Below are 16,562 nucleotides of genomic sequence, written 5' to 3'. Positions count from 1 at the left end.
TTATAGACACCAAAAATAATGAAACACAAAATAATATGAGATGAGTCTTGAATGCACACCATCTTCTCAAAAGCTGGCCTCGGTACCTGTCTACTGATGACCTGAGAATACAAGTTATTTTGAAAGAGTTTATCAGCATTAAGCTGGTAAGTTCATAAGTATTTTAGTGTCAATGTTTCTTGTAAAAACGTTTGAACCTGTCTCAATGTATAAGTTGTAAAAATGTAAGTAAATGTTTGAAAGTGTTTGTAAAAGTTTGAATCACTCAGAAAATCCTATATTTTCTATAAAAGTAACCTTCTACCAAGGCTAGGCTGTTTTGTAAACTTTTCTGTTGTAACGTGTGTGATTACCCAAATATAACTATCATTTATTAAAATATAGTTTGTACATTAATGCTTAAGTGAGATTATCACTAAAATATGTAATGGGTAAATCATTGTAGTACTGTAGCTTCGTATATTAAGACTACTGCTGTACTAAATACTACTACCTTAAACCGGATTTATATTAAGGTATATTGTGATTAATTGCACCATGCTATCGACTGATAATCAACGACATAATGAACGGTCGTAATAAGAAATGACGTTTGGCACCCGCAGACCTGCAGGTCCGGCTGTAGCTAGCAGCAAGGTGTAGGATAGTCAATCCAGTATAGATCTATACGCAAACTCACGCTCTCCCTCCAAGAGAATTCTGGCTACAACTCGGGCCATGACATTTAAGGCATGCCCGATACAGTGGATCACAATTATTACGTATTTATGTATATGTATTGTTTCTCGTATATCTGTATATGTATTGTTTCTCGTATATCTGTATATGTATTGTTTCTCGTATATCTGTATATGTATTGTTTCTAGTATATCTGTATATGTATTGTTTCTAGTATATCTGTATATGTATTGTTTCTAGTATATCTGTATATGTATTGTTTCTAGTATATCTGTATATGTATTGTTTCTAGTATATCTGTATATGTATTGTTTCTAGTATATCTGTATATGTATGATCCTGCGTTACCCCGATGGTAACCAGCTAATGATGTACTGATGAGTATGAATATAGAAGTACTTTTATGTCTATACATGTATATATGATATATAAGTAATATGGAAACGACCTTCGGATGGTCACCCGAAATCCCACCAGACCACATCTCAAGGCGCGAAAAGGAAATAGGGCGGATGGCCTTCCTAAGTCCTTTAAACATTATTTATACATCTATACATATATGGGCATGCAATTGGATATATAAAGGCATAAATAAGTTTTCATAAAACATTTGAAGCAGTAATATAATTTCAAGAGAAGATCGACTTGATGTCGACCTATAAAACATTTTGAAGGCATAAGTTGATAAAACAGTTTAAGTATAAGAAGCATTTGTTGAATCACAGTCTATAAATAAGTTTGGATAGTAAAACAGTTTGTAAAACATTTCAATAATAAAGCAGTTTGAAAAACAGTTTGAACAGTGGTAAAAATCGTTGTTTTCCTAGTTATTAATCACATGTGATTAAATGCAATCACATGTGATTGAAGCAATAACTATAAGTATTTGACTTGTATTCCCCCCCATAAAGTATTTACAACACTTAAAATCATTTCAAAGGTTGATTCAAGGGGTATGAACTCACTTGTGGTGAGTCGTTTGATTTGCAGGGTCGGCTACCGTGCTAGGTGACAAACGGAGACTGGTTTACACGCACGAGCCTAGTTATCATATAATAAACATATATATAACTAATTAGACATATAATAACTTAAATAAATAAGTTAAGACACTTAGAAAACATTTAAACACTTTTATGAGTGTTTATGGTCCAAATGGTTGCATCTAAGTTGCTATGGGACAAGGCAAAAGGGTTTGAAACATCAAATAGCCTTGTATAGGAGTTCACCATCCAACAAACCCCACACCTTGGAGTTTACGGCCGTAAACTCATGGGTTTATGGCCGTGAACTCCTCAAATGGTGTTTTTGGGTGTTTTGTGGTGCTATCTTGATCCTAGAACACTCCTAGCTTTATTGGAATAACACATGAAGTAGTTTTAAGGCTTTAGAACACTCCATATGGGAGTTTACGGCCTAAGGTCCTTCACCTTAGAGTTTACGGCCGTAAACTCTAGGAATTTAATTGATTTGAGGCACTTAAACATCAAGAATGGCATCCATGAATTTATCTAAGGCTAATGGGGACAAGAGGCACACTTTGGTGCCTTCACTTGGAGTTTACGGCCCAAGTCGTGTTCCTTGGCCGTAAACTCCTTTCAAGGAGTGGTTTAGATGTGTTCTACTCTCCATTCTAGTCCCAAAGGTGCAAGGTAAATTGTCTAAAGGCTTAAGGGTAGCTTGGAATGCTTTTTGTCCCACAAAAAGGGGTTTACGGCCCAAGAGGAGTTCTTGGCCGTAAACTCCTACTAACTTGTGATTTTGATGAGCTTTTGGTGTTCTAAACAAGCACAAGTACTAGTAGTTAAAGTCCTTAAGCATTTGGGGAAAGTTTTAGGGCACTTAAGCCCTTAAAAAGGGGTTTACGGCCCAAGGGAGTTCCTTGGCCGTAAACTCCTAGAAACTTATGTATTTGATGTCTTTTGATGCCTAAAATAAGCACAAGCAATTTAGGGTAAAGGTCTTTAAGCATAAGGGGGAGTTTAGGGCACTAATTGCCCTTGAAAAGGGGTTTACGGCCCAAGGGAGTTCCTTGGCCGTAAACTCCTAGAACTTGTGTTTCTTGGATGCTTTTTGGCCTATAAAGATCATACCCTATCTCCTAAACAAGTTGTCTAACAAGGTATCGGGACTAGGAAGCCATAATGTTCCATTTTGGAGTTTACTCCCCAAGAACGATCTTGGGCGGTAAACTCCCGGATCTTGATATCTAAACATGTTATTGTTGTTAACAAGCATTAAACAAGTATTGAAACACATATAGAAAACTAGACTCACAATCTGGGATGAAAACCCGAAGATCCGTCAGAGAGAATATGGCTTTTCTCTATTTGGAATTGTGAATAATGAATTAATTTAATTCAGAAAACTATTTATAGTCCTGGAATATTTTGGCAGAAAATATTTTTATTCCTGATGTTGGACTGTAACAGTATGAAACTTAAAATGCCCAAGTTTCACAAAACCAGGAGTATCCACTCTCCTGATATCATCTAAAACATAAACCCTAATGTACACAAACTTGTTCGGAAAAGCTTGAAAATCACTGAAACTGAACTAGTTTCTATTGAATAGATGAGGTTCGTACAAATGAAAATTTCAGGTTGTCACAGCAAGGGCCTTATCGGGATTTCCGATCCTAGCAATAGACAACAGCAACCAACCCCTGCATACCCAGCCACCCAAGAACCTCAACCGATTCCACTAAAGAGAAAACTCAAGATCGAGGAGGGAGGTACCTCGGCTCAAGGACCTTTCGGAGGGCAACGAGCTGAGGCAGTCAATACCCCTGTCCATCCTTCCCTCCTGACTTCAAAAAGACAATACCTAGGAAACCTCCCCCACTGCAGCAAGTGCAGCTACCTTCATCATGGTGTCTGTCGGGAACTCATATGTGCTACTGCTCGTGTATGCAGAACTCCGGTGGAGCGTATTGCATCAATCACCAACGTGACGGCCAATCTAGTTTGCCAACTATGTGGTGAGATTGGACACTTCAAAAGAGATTGCCCGACTGAAGGAAACAACAAGGACACAGGAGGAGCCTAACTCTACAGCTTAAGGAGAAGCACCAAGGAACCCGGAAGATTTTGGTACGTCTCTCGATCTCGGATAACTAAACTAAAAACATTAAAAGGCTAATTCAAATGTAAATACTTCCCCAATAAGGCGAAAGTCACAGCACTATTATAAAATTTAAAATTCATCAGGTAAAACTATAATGGCTAAACATATACGTTACGGCCATGTATAGTTAAGATGGATAGACCTAGAGTGAGTGAATGCCGCCTCATTTCCTGTTCATCGTTTGGTTGTGGATTTAAGGCGGAGTCACTCAGTCAACAATCCTCCCCACCTTAATTATACATGACTAGTATATGTTAGGCGGTTTTAGAAATGCCTCGTGAGGATCCATTCATGAAAAGGTACTCTACTCGGAAACACTTAGGACTCTCTACAGTTCCGCGTCGACTCTATCGGTCCTAGTATCCGCGGCAGTGATACACAGGATGAAACCCGAGACGCCTAGAACTTGTGTGCCTGTTCGGCGCATGACTCTATCGACCCTCACTTTATGTCATGTCAAAGTATGCCAATTTCGACGACTCTATCGATCATGGTTTGACGTAGTGCAACCATGTGTACAACCTTAGTGTTGTGTAAAAAGAACTTTCTCCGTAGCCATGTCGGCAAATAAAGGTTTTCCCGAACCTAAACATAATACAAATAATTGAACCTAATGCGATCCGCCAGTCGTCCCTCTTATCTCAAACCTTCCGAAGTACCCAAGAGAAGGGTACCGCGCGCTGTTGACCGACCCCTCTTAGTCAAGATGAAGCGAAAGACACTGCAAGATACTCCAGAAGACAATAACCACCCGAAGCACACTTCGTAGATCCCCCAGAAAGACCCTTCGCACCTCGCACACTAGGTTCGTGAACCCAGAGAATAGAACTCATAGGAATGACCACTATAACCAGGTACATGCATAAAGGTGGTATATAGTTGAGATCAAAAAGATTTAAGATGTGTGCTTCCTCCCTACTCCCTGTTCCTCGCTGGGTTGTGGGTCTGGGGTGGAGTTGCACAACTGAACATCCTACCGACCTCAATTATATACGGCTTGCATACACCAAGTATTAGTGGTTATGCCGAGTATGAGCTCTACCATGAACCTCATAGTAAAGCCCTTCATCCTATTCCATAAAATAGGAGCTGGAGTCAAGAGAACCACTGCGGGTTGAGCTACTATAATGACCACAGATCCGAAATTTGTCGTCATACTGGTTAAGCCCACATAGTAGCTAACACCCTCAGTTAGTAAAGAGATTAAAGTTCTGAGTGATGAGAACCTATACTCACTAGATTTGACCTAGACCGGGAAAACTCAAAACCTTTGGAAGAGTAGTTGCAGTAGATGCTCGCACTACTCAGGCACTTCGTCCACCCTGTTACAGACTAGTAGTGCCTAAGATCATCCGCCCTCTCGCACGGAGGAAGTCACCGTTGCCTTGTAGACGATAGACTACATTCTCCGAAGTGAACACTAGAATACCGAGAACCACAGGATAACCTTCGTAGCCAAGAATACTTGATCAAAGTGCGAAAGTAGTTGCGTTAAGCCTCATGACCCAGATCCCGAAGAGATTATAGACTTGACACCAGCCTTGGTGTTAGTCGAGGGGTTATACAGGAGCATGTGCTTTCCGCACTAGAATAAACCAAAGTCTTGGAGATTCATTGGACTATTAGGTGTTCCACGAATACTATCTCACACAGAAATAGTAGAACCACCTCCCGAGATAGTCCAACACTCGTCTGGTGAAACCCTATCTCCCTGACCCTGAGGGTTTGCGTACCTCAAGCATCAGAAGTGCAGGTTCATTCTGCACGAGCTTGAGATAGACACTCTATAGTAAACAGATAACCGTAGTCACACAACCCATCCGATGATCTAGAAAGTCTCTAATAGCCAATTGACAAGTAACACGAAACCAAAGACAACCCGAGCATCCTAGGAACCAACCTGAAGGACTACACTACCAGTATGAGAGAGAACGTTAGGAACTTCGGAATGATGATCACACCAGTTATGATCTTGCCATAGAAGTACACTATGTTCTAAGTGCTGAAAAGCTCTACCCTTCCGAGAGCTCAGGACCATCTGAGAATCCTCACCGAGATTTGGTCCAACCCTCGTCAGACCACTACTACTTCCGGATATTCCACAAGTTTCACACCCGATCGATCCACTTCTTAGACTTGATATGTGTTTACCCGACGTCACTCTTCGTATGCCCCTCATCTTGATAGAAACCATTGAGAACCCTAACCTCGTAGATACATCAATCATACCTACTGCCTCTATCATTCATACCTACTACCTTGCCTAGACCTGAATTTCGGGACGAAATTCCCTCTAACGGGGGGATGATGTGACAACCCAAAGTTCATTCCGTTACATAACCCCGTTTCCGTTGACGGAATATTCCACTGTATAAAAATTTCGTTAATTTGAGGTCGTAAAATAAATAAATGTTTTATTAATTTATATTTTATGTCGTTAATGTCGTGATAAGATAAATAAAAACACGTAATATACATTTCCATTTAATTGGAAAAAGTTAGTTTTTATTATTACGACCACTAAATCGGGTGCGACCAAAAGCCCCGTCTAACGGCAATATCGGGTAGAATCCCACTGAGCCCCAACTCCAACCCCTATATAAGGGTGAGTGGAGTCCATTAGAGACTTTTTACACTCTCCCCACTCTCTCTCTCTCTCTCTACAACTTAAATTCGAGCCAAAAATCATCTGTTTCGAGCCCCAAACGAGTAGGTAAACTATTCTAACTCGTTGTATAACTTATCTAGCCTGCAAATTCGAGTTTAAAACATAAAATAGGGACAAAATCATGTGTTTACGGCCCAATAACACTCTTGGGCCGTGAACACCATTTAACGGGTTTTTTAAGCCCCAAAAACCCCCCAAGTTGCCCCTAAGGCTTGGATATGACTTTTACGCTTACATATTCAGACTTAGAACACCTTGAAACGAGTTTTTGAAGAGTAAACATGAGTTTAGTGCCCAAGAACATGCTTGGGCCGTAAACTCCTCTTCATGGGGAGTAAACTCATATTTGTGTGTTAAAAATGTCCTTAAACACACCAATGGCCTTGGATTAAATTCTAGAATCAACCACCAACAAGCTAGGGACCTTAAACTCAATTAAAACAACTCCATAAGGAGTTCACGGCCGTAAACCCCTCATGAAAGGGTACCTGGGCCGTAAACTCCTATAAAGGGGTTAAAAGGTGCCCAAACTCCCCATTTGACTTGGAAAAATGCTTAGAATTTTATCCTCTACCATTTAAGACTTCAAAACATCAAAAGAATGAGTGTATAGGAGCTTATGGCCACAAGCTCGCTTGCTTAGGGCCGTAAACTCCTCAAATGGTCCATATGATGCCTTAAATCCATTCACACCTTTTAGATTTGGACCTAGGAAAATTCCACAATTGATATGAGACCTTTAAGCATCCTAGAACACCCTCACCATGAGTTTACGGATGTAAACTCATGGTGAGTTGTCCCAGGGCCGTAAACTAAGTGTATAGAGTTTACTCTTGAAGAGTAAACTCCATTCCTAAGTCATTCACACCCTTAGATGTTACCCGGGACACCCTAAACACTTAACCAAAGTGTTTTCCGCTCCTTAGAGTGTGTATACTTGTTTAATTAGTATTAAATGTACTAATTGTATGTAAACACATGTTATCATGTGTTAAATAGATCACTAAGTGTGTCCAAGTCTTTACTTGACACCGAGCACCCAACCGGCACCTTCGTCGGATCCATTTACACCAGGTGAGTTCATACCCCTAAATGAACCTTTTAAATGTTTTTACATGTTTTATAGGGGGGAATACAAGTTAAACATGCCAGTTATCATATCAATCACATGTGATTGATAAACCGCATGCACAAGGATTTACCACACTGTAAATTTTTTTACCGAGTATGATACTATAAATGATTTTCTAAAATGTTTTCACTTATTCAAATCTTTTACTTATACTGTTTTACCAAAGTTCATTTTTAAACTGGTTTATGAAAGGTTTCCAAAGAGTTTCTAAAGGTTTACAACTTATTTTACCAACAAATACCAAGTTGTGATTTTCCTAAGTATAAAGGTTTTTCCAAGGTTTTGATCAAAGTTCTCTTTCATGTCGTATACTTTTACTTTTACTTGTTAGTTACTGCTGCTTCGCTTTTACTTAGTTTAAACTCCTACTCGATAACGCTTCCACTTCGTGATACACTTATATTTGGTAACGCTTATACTTCACGACTCAGTTATTCCACACGGTTCGCTTATACTTCACGATTCGATTATTCCACACTGTATGCTTATACTTCACGACTCGGATATTCCACACTGTACGCTTATACTTCACGATTCGATTATTCCACACTGTACGCTTATACTTCACGACTCGGATAATCCACACTGTACGCTTATACTTCACGATTCGGTTATTCCACACAGATTGTTTACACCCCACGATTTGATTATTCCACACGACTCGGTTATACATCACAATTAGATTATACTTCACGATATGTTTTCCACTTGTTACACACTCAAACGTAGTTGGATGTATGCCTATGCTTGTATAGATGCATATAAATAATGGTTGAAGGACTTAGGAAGGCTTGTTCGCCCTATTTCCTTTTCTTCGTCGCGATGTGGTCTGGTGGGATTGGATGTCCGTCCGAAGGTCGTTTGATTCATTAGTTATATATTTTGTATACAAGCATAGACATATAGGTTTGCACCGGTCAGTTCAGTTATGAGTCTCTACCTCTAGTTCAACACTTATATTGGAAACCCACTACCCACTATTTGGGATGCATCTTCGGGACACGGCCTTCTCCGTCGTCTAGTTGGTAACCAGAGTCTTCTGTAGGGAGAACGGACATTGTGTGTATAGATCTATACGGGATTGACACCCCCGCACCCTGACTGCTAGCTACAGTCCATGGCCTACCAAGCCAAGGGGTGACAAATGTCACATTTTATAGACGCTTGCAGGGCGTCAGGTACTCTAGTGTCGGTTAGTATGGTTGCGAGTATCCCAGGTTACCTTATAATTCATGGCCTTAAGGTAACGGTATTTCACCAGCAATTTACACTATATGCTGGAAACCCACTCTCAGAGTCACACTGTTTTTATACCTTGCTTGCTGTATCTTTCATTTGATACTGTCTGGGGTCGGTATCCTCTGTTTTTAGACCTTGCTAGCTGTACCTTTCATTTGGTACCGTCTGGGATCTGTGTCTCTCTTTCTTAGACTGAGCCAGGCGTGTCGTTTGTTCGATACTCTCCTGGAGTCTATGATTCCTTTGCCTTAGTCAGCAGTCTTCACTACTGAGGCATATGTTATTTCCCTGATTTCTCTTGCTTTCTTTAATAATCAAATTCTGTATTTTGATAATGATAGCGATTAAGGGAAAACTACTTTTTACCACATAACTCCGTCCAGTCTTGGTAGAAGACTGCTTTTATTAAAGAAAATATAGGATTTTCTAGAGAAGACACTAATGAAATGGACACTCTAAAACTACCACTTTATTTAAAGTTATTTGGATAAAATGACACTAAATGCTTATGAACTCACCAGCATTTGTAAAAATGCTGATACTCGCTTTTCAAATAACTTGTATTCTCAGGTCAGCATTAGACAGGTACATCCCCGGAGCTTCTGGCGAAGACAGTTTAGTACCAAGCTGCACCTATATTATTTACTTGTATTAGTTTGATATATTGTAATGTAAACCATGTAAAACTATTACTATTAATGCAATGTTTTGTTGTACTTTGATTACTATAATGCATGTATTGTGATACTTGACATGACGCCATCCACCCCAGAACGTTTCCGCCGTTCCGGTTTTGGGGTGTGATAATTAACAACTTCCTTCCCTTTATTATTCTTAACTTTCTCATCATCCCCTTTCTTTACCACTTTTCCTTCATTTAATACCGCAAGACAAGCTTTATCCAAATCCCAAATAACTTACAATGATTACATCTCGATGGAATCCAAGCATATTCCACTTCAAAACTCTGAACAACAGCAGAATCAGAGACAAAATCCCAAGTAGAGACCTCAATTTTCCTTTTCCATTCCTTATTAGCTACCATTTCAACAAGAATTCGAGCATAAGCATTTCTATCTTTGTGTTCCAAACACATTTCCTCAGTAAAAGAATCAAATGCCAACGGAACCCCTATCTTACTAGCAATTATACACAGATTTTCACCACTCCATACTTCTAAAGGTAAGTCAAAAAATTTGATCCATACCGGAATTTTATCATGACTATTCTTAGTTAAAGTCAGACCTAGTCTCCACCTTTGAAGGAATAAAGGCATGTTATTGAACATTAGCCATGGGCTTCCTTCCAAAATAGATAACATCCCCTGCTCATCACTGAATTTAAAAAAGAAGAACCCTTTACTGTTCATGAACACCTCTTCTAGACCCATATTCTTCCAAAGCCTTCTAACCTCTTTCTGAATCACTGGAAACGCCAATTTCTTGTCTATCATATACCCATATAAAGTATTAGTATAAGGAATACTAGCATTCTTTAAATTCTCAATCGGAATAATAACAGGCCCATCTTCATTATCTATTTCCCCAAGTATATATCTGACATCAATTTTACCCTTATGCCTATTACCTTTTAACACACCAACATAAGAGTTCTCTAATTTCCCCTGCATATCACTTTTCACCTTTTTGCCATTATTAGCAGCTCCCAAAATAGAAAGAAGAGTATTAATACTATTAATAACAGTACCAGACATCAACTTCCCACTCGTCTCTTTACTACTCTTAGAATTAGCCTCTTCTTCCATCATTATTTCCTCATCTTCACTGGACTCCTCCTCACTTGAATCAACTTCTTCTTCCTCTTCAGCAGAACTATCTTCTTCAGTATCACCTTCCTCCTTATCATCTTGCTTATCCAATTTTGAGATATCCATTTCCATATTCTGATTCAACCCATTATCAACTTCCTTCCCCACATACACTTCCTCCTTCAATTTACTAAGAAATTGAAAGCCAACTCCTGGAATAAACTCTTCATTATTGATAACCTTCTTATCAACATCAGATCTAGACTTCCCAACTTTATTATCAATCAATTCATAGCTAATAGGAATAGTTTCTTCACTCACAACAATGTTAGAATTCATCCTCAACATTTCACTAGTGACATTCTTCAATTCCAAATTAGAGTTCAATAAATCATCATTCACTTTAGAACCATCCCAATTTTTCATCAAATTAGCCGTGTTACCTGAAGGAATATTGACCACATGAGATCCAATTGTCTTCATCTCACCAGTACCCCCATCCTTCAATTCCTTCATAGAACTATCATTTCCAATCAATGAGATATTCGAATCTGCCTCCCAAGCTGATACGGATTCCAAATCGTCTTCCGTTTCCTCCTCTGTTGCTTCTTCATCGTTGTATTCCTCAGCATCCATCGGGGATATCTCATCCACAAGTTTCCGAGCTCTAGAACCAATTGAAATCATGGATAGGGAAATTAAAAGAACAAAACAAAGTCGCATACCCATCGTGAAGGTCCGCTAGAATGCAAAGCGAGGACCTGAATACACCTGGGAACGCGAAGATCAGATGAAACACAAGTACCCACATCTTTTTCCCTAATCCACAAGTGTTTGTCTTACATTAAATTTCGGGACGAAATTCCCTCTAACGGGGGGATGATGTGACAACCCAATATTTCGATTCTATGTAATGACTTAAAAAGCCAAGTATTGTAACCGCTTTTGAAAATAATGAAATTAACTTGGAAAATAAAATGTACAAAAGTCTCTATTTGGTTACCTACTATGTTAGATCTCATTAAACAGTGAGCGTACATAAGAAGAACGTCCAAATCTGACTTCGTATGAGGGAGTTATGATTTTTTTCAAGTTCGGTATGACAATAGCCAGCTAAAAACTCAAATCAGAGAGCGAGCGACTTTTGGCCGGAATGACGTAAATGAGAATCGAAGGTCTCGACAATGGTATTTCAGCGGTAAAAAGTCTGGCAAAAATAGACATTGAATAAAGAAGTTATGAATTTCTAACAAACTTTTCCTACCCCGACCTTTTAAAAATAAATAATAAAAATAATTTCAAAATTTGCCGATGGAGTCTAGCGAAAGTTGTAGAGCGTAGTCTCACCTACACGTGGAAATAAAGAATGTCGAAAACGGAGTTCGTATGAAGAAGATATGAAATTTTGAAGTTTACTAAATAATAAAAATATAAATTTGAATCAAATTTCGGTATTATCCGAAGGGGGAGTCACCGGGCCAATAAGAGTTACGCCCAGCGTAATCGAGGACTAGGCCTCAGATCGTCCATGGCGCCCCCTATGCGAGGCTATGCCCCGTCCCATCCGAGCTCCGAGGAAGTCGAGGATGCGGTCACGCATGACGCATGTGTACGCCCAGTGTAACCGCGTACGCCCAGCGTACCGAGGCGGTTCCCAGCCCCTATAAAAGGAATGCGAGGGTTCCGGGTAAATTGCTCATTTTCTCTCATCTTTCTTGCGTTTTACCTCATTTCGCGTGCAAGTAATATCCCGAAGCCCCGGTTTCCAAACCCAAGCCCCGAAGGCAGTTTACGCACCCAAGATTCCCGAGAATCCCAAGAAAATCCGCTTTCACAAGCCGAAGTTCTGCTCAATTTTCATCTCACTATCTTCGATCTACCATGTGAGTTCATACCCCTATAATCTATACTTTTAAATGTTTTATAAATGCTTTTATAGGCTTTTAAGGGGGGAAATATATGTAAACATATGGTTATTATCATGTGTAACATAAAGTTTCACTATATACTCTTTTTATCAAGTGAATCATATGTGATTCATAACTACTACATAGGAACTTTCGTATGCAATATATATTCTCGATAACATCTTGTCTTTTGGAAATAAAACATGTTTATATATGAATATACGAATCAAACACTTTAATTATACTTTAAGTATCTGTGATCATTTATGTCACTTTAGATGTTATACTTTTCATAACAAGTGAGCATTACACTAGGGTTTACTATACAAACGAAGCACACATTTTGAAAAACTATAATAGGTATAGTTTACGAGAAAATCATGAACATTTACATACTAGAAATACTATATCAAAGAGATACTTTCATATACAAGAACAAATGGACATTTTCATACATAAATCTATTTTATACTAAGTTTTGTGAGACATTTCACGTACTTTCGAGTATGCATTTTAAGTCCTGTATTATATACCATAATCCCTTGTAGGGGGTAGCGTGATACTTGTGTATAGATCTATACGGGATTGACAATCCCGTACCTAAGCTGTTAGCTACAGTTAGGCCGGCAGGCCTGGGGTGACAAATGTCATAACTTTCCAACGCCTAAAGAACGTTGTTATAGGCATCCTGGTCAAATAGTATGGTTATAAGACTCACATGGAGTATTAAAAACACATTGATTTACGTGGTTGTTTTTCTTCAAATGCTTTAGCGATTTATACATAAACTTACTATATTAGGCATGAAAAGCACTATTGCATTACAGTTTTGGAACAATCAAACTACCATTTACTATAGTAGAAAATATGGGATTTTCTAGGAACTTTTAAACATGTACAAACCATTTTCATTCTATTTCATATAAACATTGTCACTAAATACTTATGAACTCACCAGCTTAAATGATGACCTACTCTTTCAAAACTACTTGTATTTCTCAGGGATTCAGTAATACAAGTAAACTACTGCTTTTGAAGAAAGGACGCTGCGGTGTTAGTTTAATTTCATTTTGACATCATATTGTAATTTGTTTTTGAAACAAGTACCTTTCAACAGTGTAAACTTTTAAATTATATATATGATGGTTGTATTACTTTCAATTGTTGCGATACTACAAGAAGTCATCCGCCCTCGAACGATTCCGCCGTTCTGGTTTGGGGTGTGACAGATTGGTATCAGAGCATTGTTTATAGTGAACTAAGTATATCGAACCACATATGATATACAAACTATAAATGCAAAAGGGACTAAAACTCTCTGGAAAAACGTTTTTACACCAAAAGCCTTGTTTCATTTAATCTAGATTATTTTGGGTCGTAAAAGTTCAAATACAGGCATACAACAATATATTTTCATGGTTTGAACTATACAAGAAGTATTAAGACAAGTTGGACACTACGATTAGACCTCGAAATATGTAATTGGATTTGGGACGAATATAGCCTGATCAACTATATTTATCCGAGATTGGACTAACGTATGTCGAGGAATGGTCGTAGTGAGCAACAAGTCAAAACTTACCAAAAATAAACACTAGTATCAAACATATAAATTTAAATACTATAGGAGTATTTGGTACATGCAATAGTTTAATTAACATGATTAGTTTTACATGTTTCAAGTTTTGTTTAATTCCTATAACCCTATTCTCGTATAGTCAAATGGCTAGATTCATTCCAAATGTGACCCCTACTATCTCAACCAAGGTAACGGGGGATGGGTTGAAGAAGATCCCGAAGAGGATGAAGAACCTATCGAGTTGGATGAAGGGGATGAATCTGGGACAGACTTTGAACAAGAGGTAATCAACCCACCAGTCGCTCAACCTCCTGCTATTAGGAGAAACTTTCAGGGACCAACTCCCGTTTGGGAAAGTCACCTCCATCATTGGAGTCAACAGCAAGGAGTGCGTCCTCCCTACGACATGTGTCGAGACTTCTACGATGTCCGCGGTGGAGGTTCAGCCGATCGAGCACTCCCATTCATGGTGGGAAAGCTAGCCAACCAGTCCTATCTATCCGGGGTTCAAGCTAGCCAGATTCGTGAAGTCAACATGGAAGTTCAGGTTCACACTTTCGACATCCGTCGACTGGACAGAGCACAGGATAATGCCCAACTCCAAAGTGACACGTTCCAAGCACAAATTATTGCAGCCCTCTCTGAGATGAGGGAACAACAAGCCGCCTTCGATAGGCGTCTTATGGAAGCAAAGCAATCGGATGCGGAGTCAAGCTCCAAGCGCAACCTACGTCGCAAGTAGTGCTTGCCGAATCCCAAATTTTGATATAGAATAGGACCATCGGCTAAAAGTTTTACCTTCTTTAACTTCCTGTAATCGGAGACCTTTAGAAAGGTCAAAAATTTTCTAACTTCGAATGTAACACCACCATATGTTTAATATATATATATATATATATATATATATATATATATATATATATAGGACATATCTCTTTTGTGTGTTAATTCTATGCATTTCATCCGAGTTCATGAGTTTGTTTATTGTTATTCAAACTCCATTAGTGAATCAAACTCAAAACCCTGTGTTGGTCAAAACCAAATTCTCGAACTATTAAAGATAGTTAACTCATTATCATTCAACTATCAACCACCAAAACTTATAATCCTTTATTTTTATTTCTTGGCAGCGCGATGCCTCCTCGTCCAAACCTAAGACCCAGGTCGGGCACGATACCTCCACCACCACCGCCTCCATCGATGGAAAATGTCGCATTGATAGCTGCTGTAACAGCTGCAGTACCAGCGGCAATGGCTTAAATGAGTCACAATGGTTCTGGTAGGGGGTGAATAGTTCTACAAATGGCCAACATGTAGGTCGTTTAGGGGATTGTACATACAAGGATTTCATGAATAGCAAACCCATTACTTTTAATGGGGCCGGAGGAATAATGGCTCTATCACAGTGGATAGAGAAAACTGAAGCAGTTTTCGAGATTTGTTCTGAACAAAGTGAAGTTCGCTGCCTGTACTTTCTCTGAGAGAGCTCTGACATGGTGGAATGGCCATGTCAAGTCACTAACGCTAGTAGTGGCTAACTCTATGGGCTGGGAGAATCTAAAACAAATATTACTGCAAGAGTACTGTCCACGGGGTGAATTACAAAAGCTCGAACAGGAACTTTGGGGCCTTACCATGGTAGGCTCAGACATCACGACCTATACCAACAGGTTCAGTATTTGGCAATCCTTTGCCCAGGGATAGTTGCTCTAGAAAGCAAGAAGATCGAAAGATACTTCTGGGGACTGTCACCCCAGATTCGAGGAAGTGTTCTAGCTTCTAAACCAATCATTTCCGATAGTGCCAAACAGTTGGCACAAGCTCTCGTAGACCATGGGGTATGCCAAGACTTCGCAACTACCGCACTAGAGCAACCCATAGGAAGCAACAACAACAACGAAAATACCAACAACAACAACAAGAAGAGGTTCTGGAACAAAAGGAAGAGTCAACCTTCACAGGAACCTTCCAAGAAACAACAGATTGTGGCAGTCCATCCCGCTACTGCCCCCACTGCTGCTCAAATTACCACTACACCAGCAAAGCCATATGCTGGGAACCTATCAAAGTGCAGAAAATGCAATTTCCATCACAACGGAAATTGTCGGGAGATGCACTGCAACAACTGCTACAAGAAGGGGCACACTGCCTGTTTCTGTAAGGCACCGGCATGACCAATCACCCAAGTCCCTGGGGTCGGTGTAGGACAGACGTGTTATGTTTGTGGTGAGGCAAGACACTACAAAAGAGACTGCCCTAAGGCAAGGAATGCTGGCGGCATGGAACGAGTGCTGGCAATAGGGCAGAACGAAGCGATAGTTGATCCCACGGTGGTTACGGGTACGTTTCTCCTCAATAACGTTTATGCATGCATACTCTTTGATTGTGGTGCGGAGAGGAGTTTCGTGAGTCATAAATTCAAGCACGTACTAAAACAAAACCCTAAAACACTCAATAAGATATTT

At 39.4% G+C, this 16,562-nt stretch overlaps 1 pseudogene; it reads left to right on the top strand.

Annotated features, from left to right (window-relative positions):
* The first annotated feature begins 14,503 nt into the window (after positions 1 to 14,503).
* Positions 14,504 to 16,562, top strand: part of LOC122196595 (photosystem II CP43 reaction center protein-like) — a 5,257-nt pseudogene continuing 3,198 nt past the window's right edge.

The sequence above is a fragment of the Lactuca sativa genome, chromosome 2 (genome assembly GCF_002870075.4).
Source record: "Lactuca sativa cultivar Salinas chromosome 2, Lsat_Salinas_v11, whole genome shotgun sequence".
NCBI classification, from domain to species: Eukaryota; Viridiplantae; Streptophyta; class Magnoliopsida; order Asterales; family Asteraceae; genus Lactuca; species Lactuca sativa.
This window is presented reverse-complemented; position numbering and strand designations above follow the sequence as displayed.